The following is a 10,751-nucleotide window of genomic DNA, read 5'->3' on the forward strand; positions in this document are numbered from 1 at the left end:
TGAAACCAAATTCCTGCTTGAACAATGAACACACGGATGGAAAAATGGCAAAAAGGTGTTCAGTCAGCGTAAACTTGCACAAGAACACGGGAGAAAAGAACGGGAACAACGTCTTAATCCTGACGTCCTCTCGCAATGTCCGAAACCCAACTATACTATAAGCACCAACTATATAGCCTAACGAATACGGTGTCAAGACTGACCTTTTGAGGCTTTCAGACGATGCCTCATCCGCACTATTTATCAGACCTCGTTCCGTATGGCCATCATATTTTCTTCATTCTAAAAGGAAAAATGCCTAAATAAACCACAACTTTTGGGTGTTCTGGTGGCAGCTAGTCCTGCCCCGTAAACGGTTCCGTAAATTTTCACGTTCATTCCATTAGCTTAATATGCCTTACCTACCGACTCGAAATTCCATCATTCTAAGATTATATTCCTTCACGTGTGAATTAACCCTTTGGGCGAACGCGTAACAACGCATGCCAGTTACAGCTAAGCAGCTATTTCTTTTTAAATGCAAGTCGGCATATTTATCAGATCATTCTCGTACTATTGGCACGGTAGTCAGATGTAAGATCATGCAAAGCTGCGAGAGTGAGGCGAGACTGCTACCCCACGTAGTAGCATCGGCATTTTCCGGCATGCAAAAAGCGGGTTCATAAATGTGCATATTCCAACCTACAAATTTCAACATACTCTATTCATGTACGCCTGTATCGTGGATCATGAAGTCTATCGCGCGCGAGGAATCCTCGTAAAATAGCGACAGACGCATACGTGGTGGACATTCTAAATACCCTAAATGCGTATAATACATGTGTGGGATATCGACGTATGCGCGTGCCTGCGCCCACCGCTTTCCGGTAAGTAACAAGCTGATCATTTATTGCTACATGCTTTTAGTGAAGCGGGCACGCAGCAGCGGGCAAGGCCTTGCTGGCTGTCAGTTTGTGTTTTGCGGAGTGGAAATCTGAGTGAGTGAAACAAGAAACAACTTTATTGACAATCCGGAATGAAGGGGGGAAGGGGTAGGGGAATTAAAGCAAGACACTAGCGTGCTCGAACGAAAATTATTCGCGCTCGACATAACGGATTTCTCCAGCGAAGGCGGTAGGCCATCAAGCGCGAAGCTAGGGGAGTTTATTATCATTTAATGTAACTTACATTTGCTCGCCGCAATGATGTTGCATTACAGGGGCGTAGCCAGAAATTTTTTTCGGGGGGGGGGGGGGTTCAACCATACTTTATGTATGTTCGTGCGTGCGTTTGTATGTGTGCATGCCTATATACGCAAGCAAAACTGAAAAATTTCGGGGGGGGGGGGAGTTTGAACCCCCCCCCTTGGCTACGCCCCTGTTGCATTAATAGACGCTGTGCCAGATGCGTGCGGTTCACGCACGGGGCTACTCGAAGTGGGTGGCGAACTTCAAAACAACAGCGTTTGAAAATGTGACAGTTTTCAAATCCTCAGTATATAACCTTATAGTACTTCGACATTCAGATAAGAGAATCAACCATGTTCTATTGAAGACAGTTGTACAAACGCCAAATATCAAAGCTCCTTTCAACCATTTGGAACCTGTTCTAACGGAAGTTTATAATAATTGCAAGGCTGATTCACGGCGATTGTACCAGTGGTTCAATAGGATATTCGAAACATTGAAATTGACACCGATTTTACGTGCGTACAGCGATCAGTTTGCTAAACTCAGCGGTCAACGGAATGTATACATCCCCAACGTCGTGATCGTCATCCTATTCGATGTTTACTGAAGGACAAAGGCCCTTCCCAGTAATCTCCAATTTACCCTCCCTTGTGCAAGCTGATTCCATTTTAGTCCTGCCAATTAAATTTCTTAATTTCATCACCAACCTAACTTACCGCTGTCGACGGGAGTGCTTGCCATCTTTAGTTACCCATTAGGTCACCTCTAAATGACAGTGGCTATGGGTCCTTCGCATTACGTTACCTGCTTTTACCAACTTTTTTTTTTCTAATGTTGTACTTGTAGTGGATAGCGTGGTTCGAGTCTGCTGCTGAAGGAGAAGGGACCGCTATGAGCACCAAGTAATCATTCTAATCGATGTCATCAGTTCTAGTATATGATCGAAATTTTTGAAATCATTGGTACCTGCCCATTTCTTAGCCATTCCCGATGGGCGGGTGGGTGCCAATATTCCCTGGAGAGCCATCATCGGGAAACTTCGGGCACTGCAGCTGCGATGTCTACTAATAGTCGTTAGGCTAATAAAATTTTCTTTAGCCTTCTGTTCATGCGAGCTGCAAGGTTGCGTGTTCGAATCACGTTCAGGTCACGAGCTTTTCTTATTATTCGAAATTCGGATTAAACTGTATTTTTGCACAAATGCGCCGGACTTTTGTAATACGTATTAGACAATCAGTGTGCTAAAGTTGCGGCCTGCAGAGATACATGCGGTGATTTCCGTCTCTGTGACACGTGGTGAACTCATTTTCTAACACGAAATTATAAACGAAAGGAGGCTTCATCATTAACGCTAACTGTACAAGGGAAAGTTTGCAGGGCCAAGAAGTTTACAGGAAAAAGTGCAGAAAAAAATGGGGCTTATCATAATTGCTTGGCTTTATCTTTTTTAAACAGTGCGAATGCTGTCGCAATAAAGAAATACTTAAATTAAAATGTAAAAAAAGATACTTGAGAAAACCAGTATCTTTTTGCATTTTAGCCGGCACAAATGCGGCAAAAAATGAACGTGTTTACCGTAAGCGTCGACAGTTTCGGGCAGGCTTGCCAGGTGACCCCAACATTAAGCAGCTAAATCATCCCAAAATGTAGGCCAAAAGTAGCGAGACCCAAATTTTTAATCAGCGAAGAATAAGCATAACTAGAGTGTACACTAGCATAACCAAACGTTTTGTGATATTCTACGACAGAGTTTCTGAATACCAGTTGGGAAAGTGCATTGCGAAACTCGGACATGCCGAGGGACGAATTTGCGGAGGATAACAAACCAACGCGCCACCGGGGAGCATGCAATGACAGAAAAAAACCCTGCATCGCCACAATCACTGCAGTCTTCACGTCATCGCGCGAGTTACTGCGGCGAGAATTTGGAAAAGTGCCAGCCATAATGGTCGGAGACTTCTGTGACCGCAGTATCATTTGCAAAATGTAAGCCGCAAACGTAAACAGATAGCTCGCTTCATTAATGCGGTACCGCTTGCACGCTTGTGCATCAGAACACACAGAAATATCATCTATTAGCTCGTTTTTCCGTCCACAGATGACGCGACAATCCGCAGACGTCCCGATTTCGGCCAGCGGCGTGTTCGGATTCTGATGCATGGAGTCTGTTGGGAGTTTCGGAAATCGCATTATTTAAGAACTGTGGTTCTGCAGGTGTCTCATAGGTAGAGGCTCTTATAGAGGCGCATCTGCACTTCGCCAATGCATGCGGTGTTTCGGGAAGGTAAGGAGACTTTTCGTCTCAGATTTCTCAGCCAGACACTGGCGGGTGTAACCGGTGAGTGGGGGGAAGTTGGGGGGTTCAAATCGCCCCCGAAATTTGTCAGTTGTGCATGTGTATCTATACACGCACGCTTACAAGAGCACGCACGGGCAAATATAAAGCGTAATTAGCCCCCAACTCCCTACCCCGCCCCACCCCGAAAAAAATTTCTTGCTACGCTCCCGCAGCCTGAGGAATGCTGCAGCCATTAGCTTTCCGACGTAACCCTCTGTTTATATTGTTCTTTTAAGTGATTAAAAGAATAGGCTAAAAAATATGCGGCGGCAGCGAAATTTTTGCAAGAAGATTCTAGGCACAGCTCTTTCCTAGAAAAATTGCAAGAATACTTGTTCCATACTACCGCACATATCTCGAGCAGGTTTGGGGTTCCAATACTGTAGCTAACATGTGGTACCACCGAACCGTATTTGGCTACGATCGTAGTGCAAATGAGGCCTGCAACTACGCGAAAGACTGCTTGTTTCGTATATGGACGGCTGCACGTAGCTCTCCCAAAGCAGAATACATTATGCACCGCTCTATATCTCACTATGTGTTCTAAACACATGTTGTATTCTAAATAATCACATAATAAACTAAACTTGCGATGATATAACGCAGAGGTCTCAAACACGCGGCTCGCGGGCTTTTCGCTATAGCGGCGCGGACCCGCACTTACTGCTTTTGTCCTATATAGTTTTTAGGGGCGAAGCTCCTTAAGGCGGCACCCGTTCGTCCCTCGTAGTCGTCATCGTCGTAGTAGTCCGTAACAAGTCTTACGCTTTGACCTCCAAGGTGGTGCCGGTGGGAGATTTCTCCTGTGCGTTGTTGAACAATAAAAAATTCGCAGCGTGCGCATTAACTAAAAGCCGAATTCTTCTGTCTCTCATTCCCCATTAGCAGCCATTGGCATGTTCCAGTAGGAAACGTTAGTAGAAGTAGAAGTGTAAGTGTTAGCTAAAAGCCGACTTCTTCTGTCTCTCATTCCCATTAGCAGCCATTGTTTACCTCCAAGGTAGTGCCTGGTGAGATTCCTCCTGTGCGTGATTAAACAATAAAAATTTTGTTGAAAACGCCGTTGATTGATGAAATAAACCAACGAAAGACGCCAGATGTTTTGTAAAAGCAGAACGAAAGAACGCCAGATGTTTTTCTTAAAGTGTAGTAGTAGTAGTTGTATGTAGCCACCTCGCCCGATCGTCAACGGGCGAGGTGGACCGGCAACGGCGCGAGGACCCTGCCGTACGAGAGTTAAATCACACTAAAAGACATACTTTGCGGGCGATACACTCTAGTGAGCTTTCAACTTTTCGTCTTAATGTACATGATAAAGAAATTATTTCTACGAAAAACGCAAGGCACACCTTGAGCAATATATTTGGTTTTGGGACGCTAAATGGAACCATGAGGCGATGCGAAGCCGGAGCACTTGCACGATCGCGTTCCGTTGGCTTTCGTTGGGCATGCTGCCGACCTCGCGTCGTGGAACGCGCGTCCTGTCTTCCCTCTAACCTTGCCTTTAATTCGCACAGGGCGAGCGGGGAATGCGGTCGCTCTTGGCGCTCGGGAGCGGACTTCTTCCTTGCATTTCACCGATCACAAGTGATAATGAAGGGACCACGTAAACCAACAGTAAAATAAAAGTTCGATGTTTAATATATACACGATGTTTCACACTCTTTATATTATGTACTGGGCGCATTTCACGGAAGAGTTTCACGGTTTACAGATGATTCCTCCGTAGCTTCGCCCCACTCATCATCATTCACCCCGTGGATATGCTGTGATTTTTTTTCTTTCTTAATAAGTATGTTGGTGAGCTACACAGACGTGATTGGTCTCAAGCATTATTTAATTTCTTTTTTTGTGAGGCACCCAATGCGGTCACCATGCATAACCGTGGAGCAAAAGCTCAATATTTCAGTAACGGCGTCCAGATTTCAGTCATTCTGGATATCAGTACCGATGTGTTTCTCGAAACCTGGCCTCAATCCCCATCAGAAGTGATCCATATATGAGACGTGGGAAAGGCCTCCTGTCAAATGGCAACGTTAGCTGACCATTCGTGCAAAGCACTTCCCATCCCCGGCGCCCCCTCACTCCAACCTCCTTCACTGTGCACCGGCCCCTGCGGGATACCAAGCTTTTCGTGACGGCATGCCAGCTAGCTGAGGTGAGTTGAACACCCCTATTATAACACTATAATAACCTTTAGAGTATATAAGAACCAAACAACTGCAACACACCTGACTGTTTTTCCAAGGATTGCGAAAATTTCTAATGCAGCACCTCCAATAATATTAAGTATTAGTTGCACGCGCACCGAGTGACATTCTTGTTTCTCTTCCAAGCACTTCCGGTTTTCGTAATATCTATAAAAAGTATCCTAAAAATAAAACTAGTAAGAAAGCAATGGATCTGTTTCAAGTTGAGCTACGTTGTATATACATAGGATATCAAAGCCTACCTCCACTTAAAGAGACCATGCAACGCTTTTTGAGCATGCTCAGAAAGCGCTACCGATCGGTTGTCGAGGCTCCTGAGAACACGCGAGCCCGCACGCGGCCTGTAATTTACAATTCTTAAAGTCAACTAAAAATCGCTCCCTCTTCTCTCTACAAATGATGCCATATACCCAAATTTCTGCGCCATATACCCAAGTCCACGGCTGTTGGCTGATTTGAGCATCGACCGTGAACTGCATAGCTACCGTGGCCGCCGTGAGATGCCGCCACATGCCCGCTCGCTCGCTCGTTCGCCCGCAATGACATTGAAAGTAAGCCGCGCGCTCGAAGAAAAAGCATGCTATGCATATGTCGCAGAAAACTGCAACAAAAGCTTTACAGCCAGCTCATAAAGAAGATAATTAAGTCAATTAGAAAGCACATAGTAAACACTGATACTCTAAATGCACTCCTTCAAAGCGTCGTGAAAAACGAAGAGAAACGCTACGCGCGTCGTGTCTTCCCTCTAGCCTGGCCGTTATTTCTAACAGGCGAGCGGGGAACGCGGTGCGACAGCCAGGCGAGCGTCGGGGAGCTATTATTCCATATGGACGGATGCTATGAGCGAGGCTTGGGCTAAAGCCATCACCTCGCGGTGTGTTAAAGCGTTGAAGAAATTACACTTTATTGGAAACGCGCCGAATAGGAAGGTCGTAGCAACAGCGCGTTTTAGGGGCGAAGCTCCTTAAGGCGGTGCCCGTTCGTCCCTCGTAGTCGTAGTCGTAGTAGCCGTAGTGCGTAACCAGTCTTACGCTTTGACCTCCAAGGTGGTGCCGGTGGGAGATTTTTCCTGTGCGTTGTTGAACAATAAAAAATTCGCAGCGTGCGCGTTAACTAAAAGCCGAATTCTTCTGTCTCTCATTCCCCATTAGCAGCCATTGGCATGTTCCAGTAGGAAACGTTAGTAGAAGTAGAAGTGTAAGTGTTAGCTAAAAGCCGACTTCTTCTGTCTCTCATTCCCATTAGCAGCCATTGTTTACCTCCAAGGTAGTGCCTGGTGAGATTTCTCCTGTGCGTGATTAAACAATAAAAATTTTGTTAAAAACGCCGTTGATTGATGAAATAAACCAACGAAAGACGCCAGATGTTTTGTAAAAGCAAAACGAAAGAACGCCAGATGTTTCTAAAGCAAAACGAAAAGACGCCAGCTGCTTAACGAAAGACGCCAGATGTTTTCTAAAGCAATGGTTTTCTAAACAATGAAAATTCACAGCGTACATGTAAAATTACAGTGAGCTGCAAGTCGTCATAACTCATCAAACCTTTAATATAAACGCGCCCGATCTCACGTCGGTGATGATGTACTGGGCAGAATTCACGGAAGCTTCACGGTTTGCCGATGAACCTCCGCAGCTTCGCCCACTCATCATCATTCACTCCGTGGATATGCTGTGATTTTTTTTTCTTTCTCTTTTCGAGCTTGGGGATGCTCATAGCATCTTTCCATCCATCCAAGAGCACCGAGAGGAAAGTGTGAAAGATAAAAGACGCGTTCATGTAGCCTCCGTCATGTGTTTTGCGGTAGCTCTGTGGGCTAAACGCCCGCCAGCCATCATCGTGGACCTAGCGGTCATGGGTTCGAATCCTGCCAACTGAGCTTTTTCTTGTAGTTTATTTTTCTTTGCCATCTGATGCGTGTGCTAAGGCACACGCCTCCGGACTTTGTTTGTTAATAAAGTTCTTCCAATGCAAACTGATGGCATTCATTTTGCTGACGTATTTCCGTGACGGAAATACGTCATGAAAGTCTTGGTGGACCCCGGCATAAAACACTTTCGTGCTAAAAAATAAAGAAAGTGCTCCAGGTCATGACGCGCGCTCACGAAGGAACGCATCTTCTTGCCGCCTCGTCATCACCTTCCCTGCGTCGCTTTCAGCGCGTTGGCTGGCACGAAAGTAGAGAGAAAGCGCTTGAAGCGTGCGACAAATCCCTGTGACTCCGCTCGTACTTGACGGATCATCAGAATGCGCTACGTTTGCTTCAACCAGAATCCCTGATGATCGAGGCAGACACCGTACTGATTGCCTGTTCAGCACTATCGCGTAGTGGAAGCCATGCTTGCAACACGCTACCGTACTTTAGCTCTGTTCTCTGCTGAAAGAAGCTTTCCCCATCAAAAGATGTCAGTGCTCTCACCCGTAGGCCATGTTCATGCAGAGCTCTCGCAAATATGCTGACCACAACTAAAGTAGCAAATACTCACAGGGTCCCTGAAGCATCCGCCTCACTTGACTCGAAGGCGAAAGCCCACTCCTTTTAACGCGGTAGCGTTAGAGAGCTCGTGTCGCAGAAATTCCGCTGTCGGCGTCGGCACCGTTGGTTGTGAGCGGAAAATCATCCGTGAGCGAAAAATCGAGAAAGTAGCAAATAAAATAAACGATAAAATCTTCGGCCCCAATGAGGATCGAACCCGGGCCGTTCGCGTGGCAAGCAGGTGTCTTACCACAAAGCCACGATGTTGCTTGCAGCTGCTTCGGACAAAAACACTACATAAATGTCATGTAGTGAAAGGAGTCTCGACGCATTTTGTTAGGCAGGTGTCACGACGAAAACGAGCCCATACGGTAGGCGCGTTCGCGAGGCAATCAAACTACGTCGAAAAACGCCGGGATAGTGCAGCCATCGCCGCTAAATACACACACGAACTTTCAAACAGCTCTAAAAATGGACAACTATGTCCATCTAGAGGAAAACATATCAAGCCAACGCAGCAAACGCTAGATAATGTGCTGCCATCTGTGAGGCATTGTGAGAAATATGTCTCGACTTTTCATTGCATCCGAGAGGGCCGGCGCGCGGCGTATATCTTGGAGGCCATGCGACTCTTGCTTTAGATCGAAAGCAAGGAGGTTAAAAAAATTGCTGGAGTGGCGATTATTGCGCAATAGTGAAGCCGTGCCCACCAAAAGATGGCGGCTGCACCCGCCATCTTTCTAGGGGCACGATAAACCATCAGCGTTTGGCGAAGGAAAGCGAACGTTCTCCACGCACGCCAGAGAAGTTTAATTATGGTAACTTTTATGGGTCAGATACTGCTGTAAGTGTGTCTTTGTGTTACTAGTTTTCGTAAGTAAGCTTCAAAGTCATGGCAAATTTTATTGGACATCAATCGTCAATACTGCACTCGACGGGTTACTTTTGTCGGCAACAAGGATCTTTTATTTTATAATTGACGTAGCATTTACAATAACAGATCAAAGCCATTTGATCTCTAAGTAGGCACCACCAGAAAAGAGCATGTTTGCGAACTCTTTGGTGGGCAAAAGCTGGCTTCACTTTCAATGGCAAGGCGTTTCGAGAGCTTCCACTCCAGAATTTTGTTTTAAACCTCCTTGATCGAAAGCCTGTAAAATTCGCGCGCGCGCGTGCGTGTGTGTGTGTAACAATACACATTAATAAGTATGCACTTAGTGGTTGAAGTGCGCACTAGGGGCCGGATTTCGCTATCGCGTTCAACTCTTAAAGGCGAAGCTTAAGGGTCCCCCAATTTTTTTTTTCCTCTTCTAAGTCGATGTAAGTGAATCTCCCGCGACCCCCTCCGAAAGCTTTCTGGCACTAACGTGGTTCTGCAATGCCTCCACGATCGGAGGCATTGTAAGCTTTCTGCACCTCATCTTGTTTTGCACTGCCTCTGTGATCGGCCCACCTTTGACGAAGCAGTGATGTCATGTGAGCACGTCACCATGTGACTTCACAGTGACGTCATAATGACGCCACAAATTTAGGCAATCTGCGACATCGAGGTGACTTCACAAGGTGACGTCATCACGTGATGATGCTTTTTGCATCACTCGTGTTGCATCACTCCCGCGGAACTTTGGTCAATTTTCATATATACACAGAACATCGCATAACTTGAAAAGAACCGCGCAAAAAGCAAACATTAAGGTGGTGTTTTCTGCTCCCGCAAAATTAAACAGTATTTGCCGTTTGACGAGGGCATGCAATTCAATCAACCGGGAAGAAGGTTGTCAGAAGAAGCACAGAACTAGGTATATTGATTGTATTGAAAATGTTGTGTACCAGATTCCTCTCACATGTGGTAGATATTATGTAGGACAGACGGGTCGTTGTGCAAACGATAGAACGAGAGAGCATGACAACAATGTAAAACGTGGACAAGATGGCTGGTTAGCCATCCACTGTAGGTCGTGCACGTGCTCACCTATTTTTGAGAAATGTATTGTTGTCAGCAAGCAGAGGGACCGCCTAACACGTGAAGTTGTTGAAGCGTATAAGATTGCGCAGTTGGGTGAAAACTGTGTCAGCACCCCGTCAATCGCATTATTGCCCAAGGAAATGGAGTATCTACGGAGGCGTTTGATGTGATCGGTCTTGGTTGTGCTATTCGCGGCTTATCTGCGCTATGTCCAGTGACGCACTATTATGCGAGTGGTTCATGTGTATTTATAGGCGATGCATTTGGTTTTTCACAATAAATTTGTTGACAGTTCAGCGCTGTGTGCGTCCCCTTCCTGTGTGTCCTGTGGTTTTGCGCTGGTTTTCTAATCATGTACAACCAACAAGCCCAGCTCTCCGCACTTTTCAATTTTCGTGTTTGATGGGGCATCTAAGCATGTCGCCTTAATATTTTGTTCTGATAGACAGTCGATTTTACTGTGCTTTGCATGCACATGTACATAAAGACTCGAACAATCACGTTTCTCATTGAGTCGGTATTTTCGTGAACTGAATGGCTAAATAAATAACGCGGTGATATGCGGGCAAACCAAGCAATTGGTTGCGAGGAACCC

The sequence above is a fragment of the Rhipicephalus sanguineus genome, chromosome 7 (assembly GCF_013339695.2).
Source record: "Rhipicephalus sanguineus isolate Rsan-2018 chromosome 7, BIME_Rsan_1.4, whole genome shotgun sequence".
Taxonomy (NCBI): Eukaryota; Metazoa; Arthropoda; class Arachnida; order Ixodida; family Ixodidae; genus Rhipicephalus; species Rhipicephalus sanguineus.